Raw genomic sequence first — 24,694 nt, 5'->3', positions numbered from 1 at the left:
TCCACTTGCCTCTGCGCGGTACAGGAGGTTCTATGAAACTTCGAGCAGGTCTCTGGTTTCAAAGTAAATCCCTCCAAATCTTCCAAATTAAATATCACAATCTTGGATGCAGAGGCAGCGAACCTGCGGGGCCAGACAGCACTTCAATGGGCTAAACACTCTCTGTTTTATCTCGGAGTGCATCTCAAAATTGGTGATCTCTATAAGGCGAACTCCCCCCCACTTAAATCACAGGTTAAACGAGATTTTGAAAGATGGATGCCGCTGTATATCCCATGACTAGGGCGGGTCAACACCGTCAAGATGGTTGTGCTGCCAATGCTTTTGTATCTCTTCCAGTCGCTCCTCATAGCACTGGAGCGTGACTTCCTTCCACGCTTGCGATCCTTGGTTATCAATTTATCTGGCAGGGAGGGAGAGCACACCTTTCCTTCCACGTCATGCGACGTCCCCGAGAATGCAGGGTTGTTGCTCTCCCCGACTTCCAACTATATTACCAGGCAGCTCAACCGAGGGTGGTTAAGGAGTGGACGGTGAGAGAATCTGAAAAACACTGGCTCCATATGGAAAGGGCGATTGTGGGGCACACCATCTGGGATGTCCTTTGGAAACCAAAATCTGACAGGCCGGTAAGTGCATACCTTAGTACACCCATTTGCACTACTCACAAGGTATGGGACCAGGTTACAAAGCAGGAGGGCTGGACCACTTTCCCCTCTCCTTACACTCCAATCCACTTTAACTCAGCCTTTCCATTGGCAATGAACTATAACTGGCAGGAAGGTGGCTGTTTGAAACTATTGGATTTCTTCCATAACTTTGACATCCGGACATTTGAAACCTGCAAAAGAGAATTCCAGGTTCCTGATAAGGAACATTATCATTACCTGCAACTCAAGCACCGGGTCACCCTCCCACACATACGAGATGCCGCTACCAGAGAGCTCATGGCCATGGAGCGGTTGGTACTCAAGGAAGGGAACATGAAGGGGGCAATCTCTTAACTATATACCTTACTCCTAAATACCCTTCTTGCACCCCAAGCACACTATATGTCCTTTTGGGAGCAGGTGCAGGGTCAGGGGGTCTCCGCCGAAGAATGGAAACATCTATGGGGCGACATCACTAAATATATTCACTCAGTGGTGCTGCGGGTTAGCACATTACAAGACACTACTGTACTAGTACCTTTACCTCACCAAGCTCAAACAGATCTTCCCTGACTCCTGAGATCTCTGCTGGTGGGGCTGTGGGTTGCAGGGGGTTTTCGCCACATCTGGTGGGATTGCCCAGGTATCCGGCCTTTTTGGGAAGAAGTCCTCTCTCATATCAAAGACATTCTGGGGTACCCCGTCCCGACTTCTATAGAGGAAGTACTCCTTGGCCTTAGGGATCCCAAACTGGAGCACCAAACAAAGGCCGACAAGACTATCTTGTCAGCATGTGTGGGGGCGGCGAAACTTACGATAGCATTTGCTTGGAAAAAGAAGGCTGCGCCGGAGATTTCACTATGGCATGCCCGGCGGTGGAGAATTCTCTCTATGGAGCGATTTGCCGACATCTTCCCGGATGACTTTAAGACCTTTGGAACTAAGTGGGGCACGTTGGTCTCTTACTTGTCCAGGGGCCTACCTTCAGCGGTTTGCCCTCCCTCCTCAAGGTCCATACATCTATTCTAGTTCTAATTCCTTCATCACAATTTGACTACAGGCCCTGCCACTTCTTAAGACACACCTTTTTCACACGCCCGGACGACATACTTTATTCCTGTATGGCTTTGGGGCGGGGTTTGCTGATTTCTTTTTAGTTTTTTTTGTTGTTTATGTGGTTCTTTGCATGGGCTGTGTGCTCGACACAAAATGGTTCTCAGCTTTGAAGATAATAGGGTGACTGTATCAGACCTAGCGGCATGTGCAACTGGACTTCCATTGGCAGACGGGTTTGACTCAGGGATCTGTGCACCCTACTGTACTCTGTATGTACTATTACATATGATGCTGAATAAAACATTTTTGGACAAAGAACAAAAATGTTGGAAATTTACTCCTGACAGTGACAGACGTAAAACGTCTTCCAGGGTTGGAAAAAAAGTGGTTGGAGGAAAAGTGAACTTGAAACATTCAGATGTTCACATGAGCAAATCTACACATGCACATTTGCTCATGCTAAAATGTAGTTCCCAAATACATTTTAGAAGTACTATTTCCTGGCCTACTTCTGTACATTTTTGAGAATTTATGGAAATTATATATATGCACTTAATGCAAGGATGTATACCATGGATTTGACTTTTGAGATATTCTGTAATAATTGGGCCTCTAATTAGGCCTTGTGTTAACCATGACCTTTTGTGTGTAGTAACATTCTGTCTCTCTCTCTCATTCTCTTGGTTTATCAGCTGACTTCACTGTGAGTGACAGTATTCTGCTTTTTTACAAGAAGGATATTGGCACACAAAGTAGTTTTGTTCAGTGCCCAGAACTGCTGTGGCAATGTGTGCTTTTTGAGACCGAAAACAATTTTTACCTTTGCTAATACTTGTTAGAATGGTGAGGGCCCAGCAGCTCCCACACCATGCCTAAACAAGTCACACATTGACAAAACCAAAATGCTGACCACCAATTTCAGACCTACTGGCTTTGCCAAAGCTTGTTTATTGTTATTTCCCATAATCGTATTTCAACTGGTTACACTTATTTTCCATTATAATTATTATTGAGAACTACAAGCATACATGTTACTAAAGGATGCTGTAAAGATATGGTACCTAAAATCTTACATTAGTTTTGCAAAATGTTTTTTTTTCTACTTACATTTTTTGTGAACATTTTATTTGGAAAGCAAAAAGTCATCACTCTTGCTTTCAAGCTTCAGCAAATATTTGCATATAATCAGAGAGCATTCTGGGAACATTGCACACAGCCTCATATTACTTAACTTTGAAAATGTGTACACACATTTATAGTGGAAAAACCATCAGTAGTGCAGGCCGAGCTTACAACATTTACTTTTAGTGCTCACCCTAATAATAAAGGCTTTGCGTTGATGAACCATGAATGCAAGTTTGAACAGGCAGCCAAAGGGATTGTGCTGTAGGGGGTTAGGCCTACTTGTTCCAGAGACAACATACAGATGAAAACTTGTTGCCCTTGGCCCCAAACAATATGTCCCAGGTGTTGGACTATAGGAATTCCACATCCCTGATTGCTGTGTACAACTTGCTCATTTGAAGAACAAGCATTGTGCATCCCTCCTGCCTGTCTGGTTATCACAGGCTTTTCACTCTATGTTAAGTAATTGGGGTATCTGATACCTGCCTTCCATAGGAAGCTATGCTCAGCGTCTTTTTTGCTAAAACAATCTATAGGTGTATGAAACCTTCACGATTCTCTTTCCAAGTTAATTAAATGGACCAATTGTGTCTGGACATAGTAGCAATGGGAGGTCCTTGCTTACCCACTCCAACAAAATCAGCTGCCTCCTTACCCTTGGCCAATGAATCACCACTATGCGGACTGTCATCAACAAAAGCCTGAAGAATATTTGTCAATTTTCAATAATATGTTTAAAAGCTGTGCTAAAGTATAGACACACAGTGAAACCACAAGTTATTAACATTGTACCAGGGAGCTTTATGTCTTCATTATGTACACTCACATCAATTAGTTTTTAGGCACTAGCATCAATCTTTAATGTTTGGTAAAAGGAGGAAGCAAAATAGGCAGATGTAATTCTTTGAGCTCATCGCAACCACATAAATGCACTTATAATACTAATTCAAATTTGTCTCATTTAGTCATTACATCACCAATGCGTTCCATAAAAAGTCATTTTAAGGAGGTACTTTGTGAGAATGGGAATTTGTGAATGGGTGCCCACCACAAGGAATAAGGTCACAATCTTGTTGGATCCACTTAAAGGTTTCTATAATTAAAATCTGAGCTCAAATCCTGGGTGCTTTGGCACAGATGAGACAGACTTACTTTAGGAGAATATGTAAAGCGTTTATAAGTATCTAAATAATTTAAAAGACCAAAACACAATGTAATAAAGGTCCCAGTCCAATTTATAAAAATAGAGAATAGCAATCTTTTATTCGATCAAAAATATGATCATTTACAAAGTTTAAAAAACGTATTATAAATCCTTTAAAAATGTAAAATACAATATTGCATAAGAATCATATAAAAATCATACATTAACAGTGCCAGAATAATATGCGTAAAATACATGGTTCCATTCCCAGGAACTATAATAATATATATCAATCAAAAGTATTTCCAGGTACACTTTTATACAGTTTTGACCGTCTCCGTCATGCTTACAGCAAGAATCTCGATATTGCAAAAACAAGCCATTTTGTGGTATCAGATCTAAAAATTTGAAGGCTTCACTGGGGCATGTAAACAACAATAAACGACAAGCTGGAGCTATCCAGGTTTTCCTGCAGTCAGCCTAGGTGAGACAGTAAAAAAGAAAGTGATCAAGGGACTCTAATCGAGTGTAGCATGTCGGACAATATGGTGTTACAGCTGTATTTCCCCACGCGCTACTTCTAGAGTTTCGAGGTAGAGCCCCAAGTCTAAATTGAATATACAGGGCTTTTGTCGGTGGGGGTTCAATGTCGTCCATGAATGGTTCAAAGCCATACCTTCCTTTAAAAAATTTTTAAAAAGTAGTAGGTAAAATGCCATGTGCAAAGCCTTTTACACTTTGGAATTCCATATGCTCCCAGAAAGTTTTTTTGAAAAGGGGAATCGTTAGTTTAGATATAGACCCGGAGTCCTCCCAAATACACCCCAACCCTAATACCAGGAACCATTCCCTAATTTTGTTGAACCATTTGATGCAGCCCGATTGTTTATGCAGAGCAATCAATTCTTCCAGGGTCAAATAGAGAATACTTTAATGAAACAAATGGCACCAAAGGGGCAAAAATTGAGTAAAGTGAATCAAAGATATTGATTTTTTAAAACTTTTTAAGTATAAATAGTGTCAAAAAGCACAAAGTAACAATGGTAGTCAATGCCCACAGAAGACTGGGGCCAATGTGCGGTTTCAGGCCGATTGCGATGGATGGCTGGTTGGATACACCAACATGGTTTGACCCGGACAAGAGGGTTTACTTTTATTCTGGTAGTCAAAATCAGGGGAGCAAGTCAGTATGCTTTATCTAAAGAGGGATGAATTACTTAAGATAGGCAAGCAACGTGTACATAACATGCCATAAGTACATGAAAACCATTTGTAATACTAAATAGACAGGAAGGATCTGAACAGGGTTGGCAAATAGCTCATAGGTTAAATAGGTACAATTTAGTATCTTAGCGTTAGATTCCTAAACTTAGTTGACATTTTACATGTGCTTGAAAAGCAAATTACATATTTCTCTGTGACTAAGGATACTGGTACACCTCTGGATACCTTGACATGCTTGCCTTTCCTCCCACAGAAATACTAATCCACCATACCTTCTCTGTTAGGGCATACGCTTGATCTTGAGTAATGCTACCCAGGCAAACTTGATCTTCATTATCGGGGTCAAGCGTTATTCCTAGCTCTCTTAAATGGCTCCACCCTAATAGTTTTGACCCATCTTTTACAATATAGACCATACCACTGGTGGACCTTCCTCTGAAATCATTATACACATCTCTACCATGCCCACCAGGTGTATGGGTTCTCCAGCGTAACTTGTTGGAGATATGCCAGGTTCTAACACATTAAGACTGGAAGTACCAAAAAGATCATCCATGTCATGTTGATTAATCATCGTAAATGGAGAACAAGAATCGGCGTAAACGACCAAGGGTTTTTTGGTCAAGAAAATGGTATTCTGGATACTGATGTTGTGAAGTATCACCCTTTGATGTATTCTCATCCACATTTTTGACTTGAAATATGTACCGAGGAGAGTGTTCTTCTCCGATGCAAACTACTTTTACCTGATTTTTCTCCCCCTCTCTGCACACTCTTGCGAAATGACCCTTCCTGTTGCACTTCATGCATGTTGCATTGCGGGCAGTGCAATGAACGTGGTTCGCAAGATGGTTACTGCTGCCGCACCTGAAATATTTTAACCCTTCGGGTATGCACACAGGGTTTTTCCATTTTGACTTCTCTTGCTCTGACCTTAAGAATCTCACTGTCATTCTTGTCATCATGAAACCCTTTTGCATTTACTACACTACAGACCGGTTCTTTGGGTGGGTTAATTTCTAAAATGCACTTAGCAGTGTGTTCAATAGATTGTGCTATACTAATCGCTTCTTTCAAAGAAGGGTTTTTGATAGGAGTTTCTCTCTTATACGGGGATTGTGGGTACACCTTACTAACTGATCCCTGATAAGGGAGTCATTCTGTTCACCAAACCCGCATAATTGAGTTAGGCCTATGAGTGCAGCTATGTAAATGCTGACCGACTCTTGTTTGCCCTGTACCCGAGTAAAAAACTTGTGCCTCTCTAGGACAACGTTTACCTTGTCGGCAAAGTGATTTTCCAATTTCAAAAGTGTAATTTTAAATACATCCATATCAACCTCATCATCTTCTACCTCGGGATCAGGTAGGGTATCATATATTTTCCTACCTTGAACACCAAGGTTGTGTAACAGGACATGTTGTTTACGTACAGCAGGTAACTTCCCCCCCCCCCTAATGGCAATAAGGTAAGAATCAAACAGGTTAATCCAATCCTTCCAATAGATTTCAGAATCCCCAATTTCATTTAAAAAGAGGGTGGTTGGCTCATGGACGAAGCAGCCATGGAGGAGGAAAAGAAGTGGGGGCAGACTTCCACTGAATGCTATAGAAGTTAGGGAGAAAGTTCAATGTAGGTGCTCACTATATACGTTTTCACTGACTATATGGGAGCACAACAATAGAACTAGAGATCCTCACAGGAGGTTAATATATCACACAAATATTAACATGGGCAACATCAGAACATAGGTATCCAGAATACCATGAGAGGAATAAACCCAATATAACAATAACAGGAATGCCCTTATAACGTGCCAAAACTTGACAAGGTACTGGATGTACGGGAAGTACAGAGGTACAATGTAGATAATCACTGAATAAGGTTTTAACTGACTGTACGACTATATGAATTAGGAACCTTCACTAGGATTTAATCAAAACCCAAAGTTATTAACATAGGTACAATCAGCACATGGATAGCCAGAATAACATGAGAGAAATGCAGGAGAGTTGAAGTAGATTATAAACGCAGGATAAGGGAGTGACCTGTAAAGACAACACCAGATAAATTTCCTAAATTGAATGTTTACGTGTCCTGTAGGGAAGGTAAGAATACACAGGTGAACACCACAGAAGTAGGAGGAGAGAAAATAAATGGTGTGTGTATCACCGTGAAGAATGCAGTGATATACTGGCGAGTGCAGTTGCTCGAATAGTGGACAGTATTGGGCTGGGGTGTTGTTTGGATAGACAGCTTTAATAAAGATAGTAGAGAGGTGTGCGTATCACCATTGACGACACACACAATCAATGGTAATAGGATGGCAAAACTCCTTGCCAGAAAAAAAAAAATATATATATATATGCGTGACACTGTGGGGTTACTCCAACATATGAAAAGTAACAATGGGCTGAAGCAAAGAATCCTCGTGCCTCAGGACAGCAGTGGAAATAACTGAAAGTCTTACTTGTGTCCTTTTGAAGTTAAATGAAATGTAAGTATCTTGAAAGCTCTGCTCCGACAGCCAATTGAAGAAAATTTCCTGAAGAGGCGTCCCTGAGGAGCTGGAGCGCCGGGTGCGCCTCACGAAATTCCTCGTAATTCCGGCTTAGGGGCGTTGAGGCACGTTTCTGACAGCAGTTGTCAACTGAGAAACAGCCTGAGGGGAAAACGCTAAGGCGGCAAAGAGAACTGGCGCTTAGCGTCACACAGGAAATAGCGTAATAGCGGTTGGAGCGTAGGTGTCTGATGGGATATACCACCGGGGCAACGACTTGTGCACTGGAACCCCTTGTGAGGAAATAACCCCGCAAAACCCCGCCAGATACTTGACAGAAGGACAGAAAAAGTCGGAAGGCTATGCGGCTGTTCGTCACCACACAAGACCGCGAAGCAGCTGACAGGAACTTAAAAGCTGCAGCCATGCACCGACACCGTGTATCCCCAAGGCACTGATAAAAGAAAACTTTAGATCTCCTCTGGAACGGGCACAGCAGGGGCACAAATGGCAACCGAAAACTCAGGAGTAAACACAGTCAGCACAACTAGACAGCTGATAACATAACAGTCGATACCTCCTCAGGAACCGGCACTGTGGGCACAAACGGCAACCAAGCACTCAGGGGCAGTCAATGTCAGAAATGTCGGCTTTTCAAAACGAAGAGGAGAATAACACTCGACAGGACTGTAACCAGCTTCTCGCACTAACAGAGGATCACTCTGTGGGACAGAACCTCCGAACCTGCAGCCGTACTAATGCCTCTGTGGACACCTGGGCAGCTGATATTAGTCGCACTGAAATCTCCACAGGGACCCTCACCATTGGCAGCATAACGGCATGAACATCACAAGAGTACACGGACACCAGTGACTAAGCATCTGCATCAACTGCAACCATCAGGAGGGAATCTTCTCTTCAAAGCACTGTAATTTGACCGCAAACTGAAGATAATGGAGAGAGTACTGAAAGGGGAGGTGACTGCAGGGCCCCCTGCGCCGCTCTCATCGCCAGTGTTAGAAAGATAAAACTCTAAGGCGGGTGCAGGTAAGAGCCGTCTTTATTCTGTCACCCACTCTCCAAGACTGCCCTGAGAGATGCCAACATTCTAAGGCAAGCTCTGGCAGGACATACCAACAGGGGAGCGGGAACCATAGGGAGGAACGTACCACCAGATGGTGACACCCAGGAAGGAAGATTACAACAAAACATTTGAATTCATATCTGACGTCCATGCAATAAGTGGAATAGCCAGACAGACCACTGAGAAATTGGTTGTGGGTTTTAGGCGGGCATTTAAAAATTACTTTAGCATCAAAAACATGCGTTGGTTCAGGTAGATTTCTGCAGCATTTGGGTTTCCTTAGAAGTCAGTCACTAGGCCGTCATTATATTTTTCAATAATGTCTTTAAAAGTTAAGGGGGCATATATTCAAGACAGGCGATAAAATGATCGCCGTTTTAGCGGCAGAAAACTGCCGCTAATTAAATAGTGAAAAATAAACTACATGAACGTGCTATTGAACAAAACACAGACCAAAGTTATTTGATGGAAGACAACTTAAACTATTAATAATAAGGTAAAGGTAACGCCACAAATACACCATAGAAACGTACACATTCTCATTTTGTGGGAAGTTGAAGACATGGGTCCAGAAAATGTTTTACTTTCTCATGGTAATACCCAAAAAGTAAACAGCTCTACAATACAATCAGACAACGTCAATAAAGTAAAGTCCTGGTAAACAAACAAACGTATGCTTATGGCTCTCTTCCTCGGACAAAATAAGATCAATTTAAAGCTATTTTATAATCATTAACACATTTTAAAATAATAATCCCACTGTAGATTCAGACGTATGGAATAATGTAAAAAAATATAACAGTGCTCCAAATGAATCTCTGATGTTCACTTTGGTTTTAAATGCAAATGAGCAGAATTGTGTGTATTCACTCTTTATAATTATAAATTGTAATCTGAGATAATTGCTTGAATTAATTAGTGACCATCTGCTTCTTTGTACTGATATTACATTGAAATGCAAAACATATTGATTGCAGAGTAGTTTTGATTACTCTTCATAGTATGTATCACAGTTAATGATTCACCATAATCTTTTAATGAGGAACGCTACTTAATTTCGTATATGTAGTGCATTAGACTTTAAAACAAACCTGCAATTAAGGTTACTCAGTTTACATGCTGATCGCTTACAAATTAAATTTTGTGATTTTGGAAGACTGCAATTAGTTGTTTAAAATATTCCCATTAGAGAAATTCCAGACCCTGTCTTCATATAAATATTACATTAGAGGTATTATTAGCTGACGTAAACTGTGTCGCCATCACAGATTCCTGTTTTAGTTTATTTATATCGTTTGTCATGCAACACAATTAAAAAATGTTCAGCTAAAAAATGCCACGAAAAATCATTTTGATAACAATAAGAGCTCTCTCTCATCCACGAATATATGAAAGAAAAACACCATGTTCTTGATCCAAAATATAATAACTGCGATTTAAATATTGTTATTATGCACCACATTCGGTATCAACATTATTTAGATGTTGTAGTTGGTTAGTCAACGAGCTATAATAAGCAATACTACATTTTGTGATATTTTTATTATAGCAAAAAAAAAGAAATGATTGACGGAATGCTGGACAATGCAAGTATTCACCCTCTGTCACAAGGTTGTGAGTTTAATCCATCATTTTTTTGGTCACCACACCACCCTAGTTTGTACCTAGCCATATGCAAATCAGTCTTGACCCTGTTCCTTGTGGGAACAGTCCAGTCCGAACTGCAAAGCAAAGCCTGGACTGGAAACAAGCATCCTGGGACCGGTCTCAGGGCATCAGCCTTCATCAGCCAGGCTAGCTTGAATCCAGTGGTTTGGTGAGCACGGGACCCACGTCTGGGCATACCCTTCCCATTTAGTACAACATATGCAAAAAAAACAATTGATGGACGGAATGCTGGACAATGCAAACATTCACCCCCAATCACAAGGATCTAGGTTTAATCCATCATTCTTTTGCTCACCACGCCAGTTTGGACCCAGCCATATGCAAATCAGTCTTGACCCTGTTCCTTGTGGGAACAGTCCCGCCCAAACTGCCAAGCCAGGTCCTCCCTGGACCGGACACAAGCATCCTGGGACCTGTTTCAGGGCATCACCCTTCATCAGCCAGACTAGCTTGAATCCAGTGGTGTAGTGAGCATGAGACCCATGTCTGGGCATACCCTTCCCACTTAGGGCAACATATGCAGAAAAAACAATTGATGCTTTTGTCACCCCAAAGTGGGACAGGTATGCCAAGACGTGGGTCCCCTGCTCTGAATGCCACTGGAGTCAAGCTATCCTGCCTGATGAGGGCTGAAAGCCCGAAACTGGTCCTAGGATGCTTGTTTCCAGTCCACTGAGGACCTGGACTGGAAGTTCGGGCTGGACTGTTCCCATTGGGCGCGGGGTCAAGACTGATTTGCATATGGCTGGGTTCAAACTGGAATGGCATGGTGAGCAAAAAACCAATAGATCTAGGCCCAGATCTCTTTACTGGAGTGAATGTATGACTTTGTTCTGCATTCTGTCCATCAATTGTTCTTTTTGGTTTTATTATGGCGACACATATTTTTGCATTATCAAAAAAAAAACATAGTGCGTAGTATTACCCTCTCTACGCAATGTAATCTTGAAGGTGCATGTAGTTTTTTGCACACAGTTTTCTATTTTTTTCCTTTAATTCAAAACTGTCAAACATCCAAAGGTAACGGATATGTTTTGAGGAAAAGGCTATTAATTCGGTCACCATCCAAATGCTCATCATCTCTGCTAGTAACGCAGTGGCCAGCAAAATAGTACATAATCTGTACTATTTAGCCTGGCTAAATATCTGAAAATTCACTGTTTATCAGCCACAGGCTAAATATTAGCAATCATGTACTATTTGACCAGGGACCAGCTGATGAGTGTGGAGAAACTGAAAATGACCAAGAAGAGCAGTATAGGAAATACATTTGACTACTGATAATATTAAAATATAAAAATGTAGGAACCAAAATTGTGTTTCAAGAGGTTCAGCAATGATTCACAGATATGTTTTTTACTGCACTCTGGGAACATTTGCCTGTCTGCAAAGAATAATGAGCATGGTTTTACATACATAATTTCTTCACTTATGAGACATAAATGTTTCATTCACTTATAAGAATACATTTATTGATGTTTATGATATTCTATTTGATAATGTTTTGAAGACTGAGCTCATGTTGGGCTTTTTATGGAAGGCCCTGTGCTAGCTCTGGGCCTCTCTTTAAGGGGGATTGTGTTTGGTTAGTATTTAACACATGGCAATACAGCAGCAGTTGTCAAACACCAGCGAACAGGGAATGCAGAGAGGTAGAGGGGACACTTATAGTAGGCAGCTTGTTCATGAGGGCACTGTGTTTTGGGATATTTGCCGGAGATAAATTGTGAGAGACATAGCAATAGGGCTCCTGTGAAAAATGAGAAGTGAAGGCAGGACAGGTAAGCAATGCATTTGTAATTCACAGGAGGAGTGCCTATTTACTCAGATGGCAGCTGAATGAACACAATCCCTTCATACTATTCACCCATCTGAGTGGGTTTCAGGTATAGATATTTGTTCCTCCATTGACACAAGTGGCCCCTTCAACCACACTGACATTTCACTTGCCCATCCAATTTACCTCGGGAATGGTTGTTTTGTTTGTAACCACTTGGATGCTCAGGCACCTGCAGATTTTTACTGTCATTTCCATTGAAATGAATGGGCACTCCATGACGAGTTACCCTTGTCATTAGCATCCAAGTGATACTAAGTGGGCAACGTCCTGCCTATGCTATGCCTTCTTTTATGTTATTGACATATTTGTCCCAGCAAAAGAAATCTGGAAGCTGGGACTGGGAAGACCACAACCAGAAAGAAACAGGGCTTTCAGACCCTGGATCAGCAGCACCAAGAGGAATATAAAAGACTAGGAAGCCCAGGCCCAGGTGGACCAGTATCAGAAGGTCAATGAGGGTCTGACTGAAGGGGACCATAAACCAGGTTGACAAGGACTATATGAACCAGGATGACCCACAACATGACAACGAGGAGAATCAATGCTACAGGGATAAGGAATATCAGACTAGGAGGACCATTACTAGGAGAACCATGACTGAGGAGACCAGGCTCAAATAGAAAAGAAGAAGATTACTTAGAAACGTAGATTATTAGTCAATTAAAAAATACACAAAATTGCACAGATGAAAAATAAATAAATAATGGAAAAGAGGAGCTTTGTCATACAACTAGTACAGCCACCAATCATCGTGCTACAATCCCTTTGCTTTCTTCACCTTACCTTCCTATGTATTTTAGTTGGATACCAAACACTAAGCTACACTGGATAAAGGTGACTAAAAATGGGATGATCATTACCCTAAGGTCCAAAAATGCAAGCTTTCCATACAGATAGCTAAAAGGTCCCTTAAGTAAAATTAATATATGTAATTAAGGTGCATATAAACTGGGCTGAGGCAGGTATGAATACAGTTACACATAAAAAAAAAAACGTATTTTCTAAAAGGATAACGAGGAAACACCGAATACTTCATGCAAGGCGAATAACTTTGGTTCATCGAGCAAGTGTGTTGAAAAAACTGTCATTTAATGATGTGAAACAATGATTTAACTGCTTGATATATGACCCACTTACTGCGGACAGTTTGTTCATGAATGTTTTAATAAGATAGCACGTCCCACAGAAGCTCGGATATGCTGGAGGAGTGGTAATATACTCCGGAGATGGATTATGTCCTTACACGGAATCATGGGAGATGCAGTTTTCTCCTAGAATGTTCGTTCACCTCAGGTGTAAATTATTGAGCAAGATGAAGGGGCGGGTCACAGTCACGATGGAGGGAGTTTTGGTTTTATAAGAGGGGGAGCAATGTAGGAAAGGGAACTTCTATTTTCACGAGAGAGAGGATGATGTTTACCGTCAAGCAGGTACGCTGAATTGTGAAAAGCTGAGAGATAAGGAAGAGGGAATGAGTGACCTAGAAAAGAGATGGGAGAACGTGGGGAAACAGGATTTGGTTGATAGGTGAAGGGAGGAGAGGAGGAGGGAAAAGGGGTTTGGAGAATAATGATGGAAAAAGAGAAGGGAGGAATTGCGTGACCCGACGGGAGAGGGAAGAAGTTTCTTATAAAAAATGAATAAAGGAACACAGGAAGGGGGAGATGTTAAGTTGGAAACAGAATGTTTAATAAGGTTACACAAAGGACATATTAGAACGGTATTGCATGGATGACGTGGAGTTTAAAATGATATAGTTTAAAATGAATTCGAGTCCATGGTTAAAACAGTTGGTTGTTAATACATGTTTCATTGTTATTTACAGTATGTTCCCTGACGAAGGACCTAATGGGTCCGAAATGCATTGGACAAAGGATTAATAAACAAACTGCTTGAAAGGAACCCTGTTTTATTCGTGTTTTTGGTTGAGAGGTTCGGATGGCCCGCCATTACACAAGAAACTTGAGAAATTTGTATTTACGTTGCATGAAGAGGAAAATCAAGGAAGATAATTAAAAGTGAAGTGATTGTGCAGTGTTTAACATAAGTAATAAGATTGGAAGAAAAACGTTTCAGATGAAAAAATTGAAGCAAATGCATTATGAAAAAAATAGGCTGTCGCCACTGAAGTGGGGTTAAAGGATTACCCCACAATTTTGGTGTTTAAGGTATGAATACAGTGCCAGATGGCTATGAGTCCCGCTGTTAAAGGGCATCTATGCAAGACTTCACATCATTAAAAATACATAAATAGACAAAGTAGTTGTCTGAGCCTAACGGGATAGGGAGCTGCTGATTTCAATCCCTAGCAGCCCGTCCTTAACAGTTTCTGTGCATGATAAGTAAACATATGAGGTTTCCGAGTTATTACATTTTAACAAACAGGGACCCACTCCAGATTACACATCGCGTATGCTGTTAGCTGATCATTTTTTAAAACAGTTCACAAACTGAGTCAGTCTAATGTTCAGCATGGTGTGGTTTGGGTCCATGGACTCCACCAGTGCATGCCTGCACAACCTAATTCCCCGTTCAAGGAACTCGCGCCTTAATAGATATCTTCGTTGAACCATCAAAACAGGACAAACACAGACAATAGGAAGCAGAGTTTCAATCCCCTGGTGGCATAGATGGCTGGATCGGTCTTCACTTAGTCTGGACATCCTCCATTTTGGCATGAGGTCCAGGGTGGGTATTTCTCCGAATCTTAGGGCCAGAAATGACTGTTTGATAATCTGATGGTAAGGTGCAGCTAGCCGGGCTGGTTCTCTTAGAGTAGAATATGATTTCAACACCAGTCACCCAGGGTGATGTTTTGTCAGGCTTTGTTTACAAGTTTCTTAAAGGTTTGACCAGAGATATTAGCGGTCCACAGGTCACATAGTTCAAGAGTCAGAATACTGTTTTCAAAAAATTTCTTGTGAGCACCATTGCCCTGTTGCAAGATAATTTCTATCCAGACTAGATTAGCTAAGGTGTTTTCAGCTGCTGCCCGCAGGTTAAGGCAAAGCTTTATAAACGCTGCCTGTTTAGCAAGTGTCCGTTTTGTAAGCAGCAATTCTAGCTGGATTTGCGCAGGAGAGGCCGACTTGGGGAACCTAAAGAGTTGTTTATAGGCTCTTATTATCATTTTTTCTAACAAAAGAGCATCATCTCTCAACATAATCTCCATTCCATATGCAAGGGTTGGCAATAGTTTGGCTTTCATAACTGATGCCACGGGCTTTAAATCATGGACTTGGATAGATCTGGCCAGTGAAGAGAAGCCATAATTGAGGGCCTGCGCTTTCACCCTTATCGCCTTCTTCCAGGAAACAAAGGAGCCATAGGCGTCTAGTTTCACTCCTAGGTATACATAGAGTTTAACCTCATCAATTTTGTTTCCTATGATAAGCCATTTTCAATTGATATTAGATGGACAATTGCACACCATCACACTTGTTTTTGAAAAATGTATTTCCAGGCCATTCTTTTTGGTATAAGTTCCCAGAGTGTTAAGCAGCCTTTGCAGTCCTATTTGCGTATTGGTGAACAGCTCTAGGTCATCAGCGTAGAGGATATGTAACATTTGTTTTCCACCAACGGTCGGAGCATGAGCCTTCTGTTCGTCTAGCTCAGTGCAGAGATCTGCCAAAAATAAGTTAAAGAGGAAGAGGGCTAGGACCCAGCCCTGTTTTTTGCCTAAGGATGTTTGCACCTTCCTTCATACACATGAGCCATCTGCAATTTTGATCTTGACCCTGGTGTCCGAATATACCAGCCTAATTGCTTGTAGGATGTTTGGTGGGATGCCCCATCGCTGACGCTTGATCCGTAATTTGTCTAGAGGGACACCATCAAAAGTTGCTTTAAAGTCTACAAAGCACAGGTAAAGGGGTGTCCTAGTTGCTTTTGCTCTGTTTCTGATTAGACTCAGGGCCATGAGATTAGTTGAAGTACCTTGGTCCCTTTGGAAGCCATATTTGATTTAAAGGGATTCTTTAACTGTCATTCAACAATGATCCAGATTATGGAGTGTCAATGTTGAAAAATATTTTAAATCAACATCCATCAGAAGAAGATAAAACAGGCAAACCAGGAGGGCATCTAGAACTAGGGTGGGGCAGAAGGACAGAGGTCTAGAAGGGCTAGGGAAACCAATGACAGTGAGTCCAGCACCAATTGAACTAATATAGGAAGACCAGACAAAAGAGTGCAATCATTGAGACCAGAACTATATAAACCAGGGGTATCAGGAGCAAAATTAGAAACACGAATTAGGGTGAGGAAGATAAAAAAGGTCCAAGACTGGAATCCTGTGAAGCAAGAGATCGGGTATCCAGAGGAACAGGTGCAGAAATAAATGACAATGACAATGAGACAGACCAGAACAAGGATGTACAGGGTCAGGAAGTTCTAAGACTAGCATGAACTAGAGGAATTACACCATCAGAACTAGGAAAGGCTAGGATGATTGTTGGTGAGCCAGAAAAAGGTACTGCTAAACCACAAGAACAAGGAGCAAGAGGACTAGGGCCAGTAGGATCAGGACCAGGTTGAACAGGATTAAGAAGACCAGGACCAGGAGGGCAATAGCCATTAAGTCCAAGACCAGGAGACCATGACAAGCTGGTCAGGTACTAAGAAGATCAGGAGGACCAGGACACAGGATACTCAGAGGACCAGAGTGGAAAGGACTAGGTAGGATCAAGATCAGGAGGGCTGGAAACAGGGCTAAGAGGGCTACGAATATCAGAGACCAAGTGGACCAGGGCTTTGGAGTAGGGTGGAGAAATCATCTCGAATAGCAGGACTGGAGTGAGGAGGATCTGATGTGTGAAGGCTTACCAAAGTCAAGATGACCAAGAAAACTGGGCAGTTATGGCCAGGAGGACCAGGGCCAAAAATGACCAGCAGCAGAAGGACGCAAGCAACTAGAACCTGAAACAATAGGGCCAAGATCAGGACCAGGGGATGCACTACCATTAGGACTAAAAGGACAAAGAGGACCAGGACATCCCAAAACCAGGATTAATAAGACTAAAAGACCCAGGACATGAGAGGCCAGATGGACCAAGGGAACCAGAAGGACCAGGATAAGGTCAAGGTGACTGAGGCCAAGAGGATCAGAAATGAACAGCCACAGGATGGGCCAAAAGACAAGGTTTGTAGTGCCTAGCATAATAGGACAAGAAGGATCAGACTAACCAGGACCAAGGTGACCAATGCTAGATTAGCTTGTGGACCAGGACCAGGGGAACTAGGACCAGGGCAATGATAATGTCCAGGACCTAAAGTATCATAAACAATGACACAGAAATGTAAGAATGAAAAGTCTCTTAAAAAACAAGAATAATGGGAGCATAACCAGTAGAACCAGGGAGATGAGACCAGGGACACAGGCAACCACGGCTAGAAAGGTAAGCTCTAGGAGGACCAGGATTTAAAGGACCAGTGGGGCCAGGAGGATCGGAAAATAGAGCTCTAAGACCAGAAGGAACAGGATGAGAAGAAAAGGACAGTGACATCAGGACCAGAATGACCATAGCAAGGAGGACATGCAGGGCTAGCAGCAGGTTGGCCAGATGAATGAGCAAGAGGATTCCAGTCCCATGTATAACAGAACAAGGAGGGTCATGGCCAGTTGGTATAAAACCATAAGGGAACGAACCAGAAGGACCCGATTCAGGAAAGCTAGGAAAATTAGCAGCATGAATATTATGACCATTAGGACTATGAGACCAGAATAACAAGGAAGGCAAGGGGTCAGTACCAAAGATACAAGGACCAGAAAATGGAGGATCAGGACCAGACTGAGGAGGGTTAAAAGAATCATTACCAGAAAGATGGGAAACAGTTCCAGGAGGGTCAGCGGGACTATGACATTAAGATCAGGGTCCTGCATATCAAGTGGAGCAGAAGGACTAGGACTTGGGGGTAGCATGACTACAGTGAGGAAGATGAGAAGGGCCACAACAGCCAGCGATGTGATGACCAAGGGGATTGGACCTGGGTGACCAAGGGGCCAAAATGGGCAACTCAGAGGGACCCAAACATAGAAAAACAAGACCAAGAAGTCCCAAACCAGTGGGTGCAGTGCAAGAAGGATCATGCGGACAAGGCACAGGGCCAGGAGGACACAAACCGGGTACATGCAGGATCAGCAGTGAGTGATTCAGGAATCAAATGAACAGGGTAAGAAGGATCAGAAGGGCCAAGTCAATGAAACAATGGTCAAGAGGACTTGGAAGGAAGAGGGAGAGCTTTGAGAAGGGTGCCTGGAAGAGCCAGAATGGCCAGGTAGACCAGGATCAGGAGTACCAGGTATACAAAGCCCCAAACAAGGTGGGCCAGAAAGAATATGATCTAGTCTAATGGGCACAAGCCAGGAATAGAACAAAGCCTATGAGGACTAGGAATAGGAAGTTCAGTGCTAAGCAAGCCAGACTACAAGTGAGATAGACTAAGAGAAAATGTGCTAGAGAATCAGGATAAGATGCCCAGACAGCAGATCCCGGTGAAAAGGAGTTAAGATGGCAAGTCATGGAGGACCAATTGGACCGTAAACAAGGGAACCAGGAAGATCAAGTCACAGAGGCCCAGAAGGTTCAAGATCTGGCATATCATGGAAAGGACAGCTAGGAAAAAAAGGAAAAGGAGAACAAGGAGAAGACTACCCAGGATGACAACAGCCAGGATGATCACTCTAGGAGACTAAGAAAAGCGTGCCCTGAACAAGGATGATCTGTACTAAAAGAAGTATCCAGATCAGGGGAAGTTGTGCTATTAAAGCCAGGCACAAGATAGAGGAGGATTAGGTGGAATAGAAGGATCAATAAAAGCAGAAGCAAGGCTAATGGGGCTGTTAGGGCCAAAACTAAGAAGGCCAGGACCTGAAAAACCAAGTGGAACAGGAGGACCAGGAACTGAAGAAGCAGAATTAGGATGACAATGCTGAGTGAGCCAGGAAAACCATATCCAGAAAGACCAGTCGGTCCAGGAAACCAAAGCTACAAGAAACAAGACAACAGTGCATTATGGCTCTCCTAGCCAAGAGCTGCGCACCAGCAATTTGCAAAATCTTTAACTGCTCTATATCTGCAGGCACTATCCCACTCCCCTGGAAAAAAGAGTCTGTCCGCCCTATACTAAAGAAACCAACAGCTGACCCTTCAATCCTCAGCAACTATCGGCCTATCCCTCTTTTACCTCTATTGGGGAAACTGTTGGAAAGTATAATAAACCAACAACTCAGCACCTACTTGGAACGTAATGAAATCCTGGACCCCTCACAATCGGGCTTTCGCCCAGGCTTTAGTACAGAAACATCCGTTTTGGAGGTTACTGACTCACTCAGACAGACAACAGACTAGGGAGGCTCCGTGATAACGATTCTCTTAGATCTCTCTACAGCTTTTGATACCATCTCCCACACAACGCTAGCAGAGAGACTATCTGCATGCGGTATCAAAGGAATAACCTTAAAATGGCTACAACACTTTCTGTCAGAGAGAACACAAACGTTCACCCTAGGACCCTATTCCTTGGCCAACATGTTCTCGGAGAACGGGGTTCCACAGGGCTCCTGTTTAAGTCCTACCCTTTTCAATATATATATATATATATATATATATTAAAAAGGGCCAAAAATGACATGGATGTGGAGGTTGGTGCGGGCGTGAGGACTTGGGGGACTTTGTTTCGTGGTGTTGGATTGGAGTTGCTAGCCAGCACGCTCATTCAGCCCCATTTTCAAGAATGCTGTCAGTGTTGCATCTTGGGACATGTAGGCGGCATGACATCGAGGGCGCCACAAATACCGCAGGTGTTGGAACTTTTTCACTTGGGGGCGGAGCGGCTTACCAGCAATGAGAAGAGGGTGGGATATTTATATCCGGACATACTTTCCCTCGTCTCATTTGCACTACAGGCGCTGAAGAGGCAGGAGCCGAAATGCATACGCCTGATTATCTGTGCAGTTCTCCTTTGTCCACGCTGCAAATAAAAGACCCCCTTGCATCCTCACTTGGGCCTCATCTCTTTTCTTCGGGAGGAGCTGTTTGTGAATTGTCAGCGCGAGTGACCAGTATCGCGCACATGAGGCCACCACACCACAAGCCGGCCCAGGTACAATTGGTCCCCCACTCCGGTGGATTTGCTACTTTTTCCAGGTAACTGGATGACCTGGGCCCACCTCCTCACACGGGACAAGATTGCCGCGGTGTTGCAGCTATTAGCTGCACGCTGGGCAAAGCACACTGTTGCCGAGCCCCCGCATAGATGGACTCCTGTGGATGTGGAGGTTGGTGCGGGCGTGAGGACTTGGGGGACTTTGTTTCGTGGTGTTGGATTGGAGTTGCTAGCCAGCACGCTCATTTAGCCCCATTTTCAAGAATGCTGTCAGTGTTGCATCTTGGGACATGTAGGCGGCATGACATCGAGGGCGCCACAAATACCGCAGGTGTTGGAACTTTTTCACTTGGGGGCGGAGCGGCTTACCAGCAATGAGAAGAGGGTGGGATATTTATATCCGGACATACTTTCCCTCGTCTCATTTGCACTACAGGCGCTGAAGAGGCAGGAGCCGAAATGCATACGCCTGATTATCTGTGCAGTTCTCCTTTGTCCACGCTGCAAATAAAAGACCCCCTTGCATCCTCACTTGGGCCTCATCTCTTTTCTTCGGGAGGAGCTGTTTGTGAATTGTCAGCGCGAGTGACCAGTATCGCGCACATGAGGCCACCACACCACAAGCCGGCCCAGGTACAATTGGTCCCCCACTCCGGTGGATTTGCTACTTTTTCCAGGTAACTGGATGACCTGGGCCCACCTCCTCACACGGGACAAGATTGCCGCGGTGTTGCAGCTATTAGCTGCACGCTGGGCAAAGCACACTGTTGCCGAGCCCCCGCATAGATGGACTCCTGTGGATGTGGAGGTTGGTGCGGGCGTGAGGACTTGGGGGACTTTGTTTCATGGTGTTGGATTGGAGTTGCTAGCCAGCACGCTCATTCAGCCCCATTTTCAAGAATGCTGTCAGTGTTGCATCTTGGGACATGTAGGCGGCATGACATCGAGGGCGCCACAAATACCGCAGGTGTTGGAACTTTTTCACTTGGGGGCGGAGCGGCTTACCAGCAATGAGAAGAGGGTGGGATATTTATATCCGGACATACTTTCCCTCGTCTCATTTGCACTACAGGCGCTGAAGAGGCAGGAGCCGAAATGCATACGCCTGATTATCTGTGCAGTTCTCCTTTGTCCACGCTGCAAATAAAAGACCCCCTTGCATCCTCACTTGGGCCTCATCTCTTTTCTTCGGGAGGAGCTGTTTGTGAATTGTCAGCGCGAGTGACCAGTATCGCGCACATGAGGCCACCACACCACAAGCCGGCCCAGGTACAATTGGTCCCCCACTCCGGTGGATTTGCTACTTTTTCCAGGTAACTGGATGACCTGGGCCCACCTCCTCACACGGGACAAGATTGCCGCGGTGTTGCAGCTATTAGCTGCACGCTGGGCAAAGCACACTGTTGCCGAGCCCCCGCATAGATGGACTCCTGTGGATGTGGAGGTTGGTGCGGGCGTGAGGACTTGGGGGACTTTGTTTCGTGGTGTTGGATTGGAGTTGCTAGCCAGCACGCTCATTCAGCCCCATTTTCAAGAATGCTGTCAGTGTTGCATCTTGGGACATGTAGGCGGCATGACATCGAGGGCGCCACAAATACCGCAGGTGTTGGAACTTTTTCACTTGGGGGCGGAGCTGCTTACCAGCAATGAGAAGAGGGTGGGATATTTATATCCGGACATACTTTCCCTCGTCTCATTTGCACTACAGGCGCTGAAGAGGCAGGAGCCGAAATGCATACGCCTGATTATCTGTGCAGTTCTCCTTTGTCCACGCTGCAAATAAAAGACCCCCTTGCATCCTCACTTGGGCCTCATCTCTTTTCTTCGGGAGGAGCTGTTTGTGATATATATATATATATATATATATATATATATATATATATATATGGCCCCTCTGGCTCAGATAGTTGAACAAATGGGCTTTGAAATCATCTCATATGCAGATGACACACAACTTATGTTCACTATCAGGAAAAACCAAGAGCTAGAGAAAACTTGCTTCCCCACTGGCATGAAGGTGATCTCTGATTGGATGACAGGAAATTACCTTCAGTTAAACCCAGGTAAAACTGAGATAATGCTAATGGGGAAAGCTTCGGACATTTGGTCAGACGATTGGTTGCCCAACCAATTAGGCTCTGCTCCTACCCTCAAACTTTCTGTAAGGAATCTAGGGATAAAAGTGGACCACACCCTGTCTATGAAAGACCATGTTGCGAACATGACCAGTTCATGCTACTCCTTCGGAAAATACTTCCGTTTTTTCCTACCCCTTACCGTAGGACTCTAGTACAGACGATGGTAACTAGTCGTTTAGACTATGGCAATGCCCTGCTGGCAGAAATGAGTGAGACACTCCTGGCCAAATTAAAGATTGTTCAGAATACTGCAGCGAGAATGATCTTAAATCGCCCTGCAGGCTCGACCTCAACCCCGCTGCTTAAAGAACTGCACTGGCTAACCGTGAAAAACAAGATCCTTCTTTAAAATCTGCTGCCTAACATACAACGCCCTCAACAATAACGGCCCCCGCTATCTACAAAGCAAACTGATTAAATATTGCCCCACCAAGAGACTTAGATCCAGTTCACTAGGACTATTACAGGTCCCTCGAATCCGCCTCACCCAGACAGGAGGCAGAGCTTTTTCCTGTCTGGCACCCAAATATCAGAACGAGCTCCCACAGGCTATACAAGCTATTCCGAGCTATGGCACATTCAGAAAACAGCTGAAAGCATTCCTGTTCTAACTATCTCCCCTGGTCCCTGTACCTCCCCAGCAGGATCCCAATCTTCTAGTCAGCGCTGAAATGCCCCAAGGTGATTTGAGCGCTTAATAAACTATTTAACATTAACATCAACAATTAAAGAAGGTCCCAGCTGACCAACAGGCAAGGGGTAAAGAGGATCAATAGAACTAGGATCAGGAGGCCCATGAAGGGTAATTACAAAGAACAGCAGCAAGTAAGACCAGGAAGACCAAGTTCAGAAAGAGATAGAATCATACACACAAGATTCAGGAAACCAGTTCTAGACCTACCAGAGCTATTCCATTTAGAGCCAGGTTGGGGACCAGGAGAACCAAAACAACCCAGAAAAAGAAGGAATTGGAACAGAACCAGGAGGCAACCCAACAGCAGAAGGCACAGAAGGAAGAAAAACAAGAGTAGGATTTCACCTAAGTGATTCTAAGCCACATGTATTAGGATATCCTTTTTGCAAATTGCATTTTGTTCTCCTAACAATGTTGTGCCTGCTGCCTGTGGCCTGGGTCAGTCACATTATTGTGAATAGCTTGGCAGTTGGCCTTTGTTTGCTCCTCCTGTACCTTACCGCCCCTACATTTGAAATGGCTTCGCCACCAACACCCACAAAGGATCCTGATACTAGTCTGTGTTCACCCCAGGCTTCATGGAGCCTTGACAGGTGAAAGGAAGAGCTTTTCAGAGCCAGATGTGGGTGTGGTATAGGGAACTCACCCACTTCAAAGGCTAGCCCCAGGTATAAATAATGGACCCCCAGCACAACTCGCCAGAACACTCCTGAACCTGGTGAAATTACAGAAGGGCTGTCTTGCTTTACAGATGACTGACATGCTTGTTCCAGAGGGCTGCCCTTCAGCTTGAGGACTGCCAAGCTCTCTGAGAAGAAAGACTAGACCTGCTCCCTTCTTCCCGGGATAACCTGAGCAACTCCAAGGGTCAGTTGCCCGAACTCCTGTCAGAGCTACAGTGACACACAAGCTCCAGAGGCCACCCTACAACAACCCAGCTGACCTGCTGCACTGGACATGTCTGGACCTGCAAGCTGACCTGCCTGAGCACTCCTGTGTTCTACTGGAGTGAGTTCCTGATCCCCAAGAGGTTCCTTCTCAGGTCCTGAACCCTTGGCTGGCATCAGCTCCTACTGCGGAGTAAGGTGAAACTCTGAAGTTGTGGGGTCTTTGCAGCCACAGATGGATCACTTTAATATTATGTAATAACTAATCAATTAGTAATACAAATAAATATTAGTTATTAAAATTAGATTAATACCAATTAATAATTAATTAACAGTAAATTAATTATCAATACACAAAAAGTATTTTAAAATGTAATTAATTACAATTAAATTACTTCTCACCCTATTCCCCTATAAACCCACTATCCGCAACATAACATAAATTAATAAAATTATCAGAATGATCAATTAATGAATTAATACAAATTAATTACCAATTAATAAAAATGAATTACCAATTAACAATGAATTAAACAATAAATAGGAAAATAAATACCAATAAATAAATACAAAT

This window comes from Lissotriton helveticus, chromosome 2_1 (assembly GCF_964261635.1).
Source record: "Lissotriton helveticus chromosome 2_1, aLisHel1.1, whole genome shotgun sequence".
Taxonomy (NCBI): Eukaryota; Metazoa; Chordata; class Amphibia; order Caudata; family Salamandridae; genus Lissotriton; species Lissotriton helveticus.
This window is presented reverse-complemented; position numbering follows the sequence as displayed.